Consider the following 5,685-nt stretch of genomic DNA (forward strand, 5'->3'; position numbering starts at 1 on the left):
GTTTATCAAACGTGTATGTGTGGAAATCACAAATTTAAAATATAAATGTTTATTTAAAAATTACATATAATAAATAATAAAATGTATGGTTTAAAACTAATTAATAATAACACATGGAATATGTACGTTATTAAAATGAAAAAAATATAGATTAAATTATTTATCATGGTGTTGTTATCAATCTTGAGCCGATGCCGAGTTAACCGACAATGTAATAAAGTGTGCATAATAAAATTAAAATGTATAAAAATATTTTAAAAAACTTTAATTGAATAGAAAACTAAATATTTTATTAATGCAATTGGTGTGTGTTCAAATCTCACAATATACATATTTTTAATGGGTTTTTAAGTTAAAAGGCTAAAATATCCTCGAATAATATTGCTTATTTTAATTACGGAAGGGCATTCCCATAACTTCCTAACCGAGTTGGTGACCCGATTGAGGGTGACACAAGAGCTTAAATAATAGTATAGATTTACAATGGATGAAAGTAATAAAATGTGCATAATAAAATTAAAATTTATAAAAATATATTTAAAAAAGCTTTAGCTACACGGTAAATTAAAGGTTTTATTAATGTAATTAGTGTGGGTTCAAATCTCACAATATGCATATTTTTATTAATTTTTTAAAGCGGAAAGATTAAGATACCCTCGGATAATATTATTTATTTTATTGTAATTTCCTAACTCGATTAAGGGTAACACAAATTTAGTAAAACACTTAAATAATATTATAAATAATATTATGTTGGAGAATATATGAGTAGACCTAATCATGGGTCGGGCCATTCGGCTAGGGCCGAAGGTCTACCTGAAAAGTAGAAAGGTTTGGGTAAAAATATAAGCCTAAAATTGGGTTTGGGTAAAAAAATAAGGTCCATTTAGAAAATGGACCGGCCTTGAGTAAGCTTTTTTTTGCCCGACCCAAATTTGCAAAAAAAAAATTATTGTTAGTTTTTCACTGTTTTGCTGTGATTTCACTAATATATTGTTACTATTTTATTGTTATTGTTTGGATATTGTATAACTCTTATTTTATTGTTAATTTTGCTACATTTTAGAGACATTTATTTATTAAGTTGTACCTATATTAGTGTTATTTAAGTATAAAAACTTTTTTTTAATTTATTTTCAATTTGTTGAAAAATATTTATTTAATATTTTTAGTGTATTTAATGTATCATATTTTTTTAAAAAAATTTATATAAGAAATAATATAAATTTTTTAATACAGACGAGTTAAGCTAAACTCAAGTTTTAGCTTTTTATCTAAGGGAAAAAATTTTATACATATTTTCCGGGCTATGTCAAGCCCAAGCCCATAAAATAAGTCTACAATTTTATTATAACTAACTCGAACTCAGTTTGACCCATAATCACCTCTATATAGAAGTAGATGAAGGTTGCAGACCGGAGATGTATGGCCCGTTAAGGTTTAATATTTGATTGGGGCATCTAAAACCTCAGCAAAGCCTTCAACCATTATTTTATACAATCATTTTAAAGGAAATAAAATGGTAAAAGAGGGACTATTACTTATTTTCAAAAAAGTGTTGAATAGAGTAATCGTACTTAATGTAAAAAAATTTAAGTTAGATTTTATTTTATTAAAAATTGAAATAAATTATCTTTTTTACTAAAAATTTAGATATTCAAATTACCAAGACCATTTCAATACTCATGCACAAACTGAACTAACAATTAGGAGAAGCACGGAAATGAAAGCTTCTATAAATACGAGTACCTTCAATACATCGAAGTTCATTGCCTATGGATAAAGAAAAACCGTTTCAACATAAAAAAAAAAACAACAAAAACTAGAGCAAACATAAAATAACGGATTCGAAATTGTGACCAAGCATCACCCATTTGTTCTATACCCGATTCATAACTAGAAAGTTTTTCTAGACCATTTCTAATCGGGACTAAAACTCCAAAAATTAGAAATGTCAAAATAGGAATAGCACTTGATATTATTAGAAATGCCCACAAAATATCATATTTGTAAAGTAGAAACGTAGACAAACTCCTATGAACGTGAAAAATAGATCGGACTAATCGCTTCGACTTGAAATTCATTGTCAAGTCATTCGCAACTGATTGTCCTAACCCTTAAATAAGAGGATAAACACGTTTCGGTCTACTTAAACCCAAATCTTCTTACATTAACAACAATATCAAAATCAACAAAATTGATCACTGAATCATTAACCTTTAACTTAATACTTTAATATGCCACTCCTTTAATTTATATCTAAAGAAATATTATAAATTAAATTTGTACTTTAAATCTGTGATTACTTATATCCAAATTAAATGATAAGGACTGGTAAAGATGTAAAATAACTATAAAATCAATTTTTGAACGAGTGTTAAATCAAAAAGTTTTGTAAATCTATTTTTTACGTTAATTAAGTCTTAATTCCATTACAATAAATATTATTGTCAATGCAGTAGAATACGGGTTCGAATATGTTGAAACATATTACCCTCTTATTTATGGATTGAAGATGAGCTATGAGTAGTATATTTTGTCTTTTTTATTTTTTATATAATATATCTAAATAAAAAATTTTAAATGATTCCGAAAAAGGCCACTTCTAAAAGAAAGTTGTCATTCATTTTTTAAAATTACTATTAATTTTAAAAAACAAATATACTTTTTAGTTTTTTCTCTTGTGCTCTCGTGGGTGTCACATAAATGCAATAAAACAACACGATTCAGGTAATTTTCTAATATTTTGATAAGGTCCTCCTTTATAAAGATTATAAGAAATTATAGTAAAAGTTAAACATCAAGGGGTGGTGGCGCAGTTGGCTAGCGCGTAGGTCTCATAGCTTCTGAGTTATCCTGAGGTCGAGAGTTCGAGCCTCTCTCACCCCATTATTTTTTCCATTTTAAAATTAATCAAGAAAAAAACAGGTGGTCATGTTTCACTGTCGTTAGACGGCATCATTTTATTTTAAAAAAATTCTTTCAAATTAAATTTTAGAATTTAATCTTGCAGTTTAGGTATCCTTATTTTGTTATTAATGGAAAATTGAATGCTGATAGCAATTCTCTAACTAGTTAGAAAATTTGCAGTTTCTCTTTTTTGGGGTCTAAGACCTATGGTATCCGATGGCCAATATTTCTCTTTCACATAACCTACATTTGCTTTCCAATCTCCACTATCTTCTCTTCCATATCTCAGCTTCATGCACTTACGGCAAGTGCTTTAGCTTTTATGCCATCATCAATTGTCCTTAATCTCAACCATAACTAAAGGCTTGGGCCCTAAGGAATTGAACAAGATACTCTCATTTATCCACCAAAATTTATTACTACATCACAAGATCCAGGATTAAGATCCAATTAATCAGTTCAACTTTTGTTTTGTTATTTCTTTTGAGTAGCAAATAAATAAGTACTAAATACGGAAAAACTGGTTGAGAAGGGGTTACTTTGAATCATATGGTGCCCCATGCATAAGTATTCATGAATCCCCAGCATTTCCACGTTAAGATGTTCACCAAAAACATTAAAACCATAATTATCACTTCACCGATAAATATTTGTAACGTGTAATGTAACCTCTCAACCTGATCCAGACGTGAATGTCACATCAACCATTAAAATGACTCTGTAAAATATTCAATTTTAGTTAGAGTTAATAACCCATTTTTACTTTAATCAATTTGTCTATAGTTCAACAACCAGAGTATGCTTCTATCAAAATTTACCAAAATCGTTATCTTTTCTGTTTGGAGTTGGTTTAGGGTCTAAGTTGTTATGGTTTTAAGCCATTTGTAAACATGATTTATTTTAGGTTCAAGTAGAAAAAATTTCTCTACCTCATATTTTATGATTGAAAATTAATGCCTAAAGTTTTATTTGTTAAATAAATAAAAAAATATTAATTTTTCATGCACAAAATTATATAATTAATCTTATTCAATTTTTGTGAATTAAAATATACTGCAAAGTCCAAAATCAAATGGGTAACTGAGTTCATGTCACATTCTGTATAAACAAAACAAAATTGAACAGATTAGTTTATGAAATAAGTAAAACAAATACATTTTTATCTTATTTTCAATAAAATCCAACGACAGTCCTTCGAATGCCGAGTCCAAGTCTTAACCTGACAAATTATCTGAAAAGATGGAAAAACTAAAGGCTGGACTATAAAGCTCAGTGTAGTCTTAACATATAAAGAAGTAAATAATAGCATACAAACATGCAGTGCAAAGAACAAATCAAAATCACGATATCTACAAAATTTACAGTATCCAATGGCAAACTCATGAATGACAGTGTAGTCTACTACACCACAGTAAGAGTTTCCCAGAACTCGTCCAGCCCTACACACCAAAAAAATTTTGCGGATGAGCTACCAGTATATTAGTAAATTTGATTGGTGAACCAATCCAGCTTTTAAAGCCTGAACTTCCTCCTTCAACAACCCAACCCTTATGTAACAGTATGGCATGCTATTAGTGAGAGGAAACAGTAACAGTAGCAGTATTAATTATGCGACTATCATGAAATTGTAACAATTGTTTGTCTAAGCAGTAACAGTAGGCATGCATCAATTGTATGAGCAGAAATATCATTGAAACATCATCATACATACTCAACAACATCATTTCATAAAAATGGCAGCATAGTACAACCATACTTACGTCACACAATTGAGTTTTCAACCAAACAATGCTCACAGTTTTTCAACGACTTAACAAAGGATGTACCCCTTTCAGATATGATGTTTCTAGTGCATTCAGAATCATGAATCAAGGTTGTTTAGTAATCATAATAATAATAAAAAGCAACTAAACATGCTCTAAGCACCCACACATTTGACCTAAGCCCCCCCACACACGGCATAACACAGTTAGAACACACAACTTCACTCCACACGCCCGTGAGACACTTTCACTATTTCGGCACACTCTTTTAGTTTAATTTCGATCCAGTTCACCTGGATTTGGTTCTTCAAACGGCAAGCACACGCAAATATATAACATTAGAATCGGCAACATAAGTCTTCGGCAAGATCCGAAAGAGACCAATTAAGCAAAACGGGAAGAAGTAAAACGCCACTTAGTTGCGCATCCGAAAACAGAGTCTAACCAATCTAAGGGATCTTGCTTACCAGTCTACAGCAATTGGAAACGGTACAATTGTCGACAGACCTACACGTCAATAGAATCCGAACAAGCAAGGTGTGATTCGGCAACGAGGAAGAAATACCTAGTGTTGACACCATTTTTTTGACAAAATCGGGGTCAACTTGAGATTGGTAAAATGAAAACGAAAGTGGGAGTCGCCACCAATCTTTTTTGATGACTTGTGATCGAGTCACCTTTAAAAGCGGTTGTTTTTAATAAACAATTTAATTTTATTAAAACAACGAGTTTGGTCTATGAAATTCAGAAAACGAGTTCGGGAGTCGGTTACGTACGAGGAAGGATTAGCACTCTCGTAACGCCCAAAATTGGTACCTAGTTGATTAGTTAATGTCTTAATGTCGAAAATTAAAAACTTTGAAGAATTTTAAAAATACGGTCCTTGTATTAAAATGTTGAAAATTTTGGAAAAAGGAGCATATTGCATGTGAGAAAGAGAACCATATCCAGTAAGTTAGTATACAATGTCTCGAATTCCCGATACGCGAATGAATGTCAAAAATTTACTTAT

At 30.3% G+C, this 5,685-nt stretch overlaps 1 non-coding gene across 1 annotated transcript; it reads left to right on the forward strand.

The window, feature by feature from the left end:
* Window positions 1-2,804: 2,804 nt before the first annotated feature.
* On the forward strand, window positions 2,805-2,889 carry TRNAM-CAU (transfer RNA methionine (anticodon CAU)). The gene is given in 2 exon segments: window positions 2,805-2,842; window positions 2,854-2,889. It is a non-coding gene; the product is annotated as a tRNA-Met (tRNA).
* Window positions 2,890-5,685: the final 2,796 nt, after the last annotated feature.

This window comes from Gossypium hirsutum, chromosome D05 (genome assembly GCF_007990345.1).
Source record: "Gossypium hirsutum isolate 1008001.06 chromosome D05, Gossypium_hirsutum_v2.1, whole genome shotgun sequence".
In the NCBI taxonomy this organism is placed as follows: Eukaryota; Viridiplantae; Streptophyta; class Magnoliopsida; order Malvales; family Malvaceae; genus Gossypium; species Gossypium hirsutum.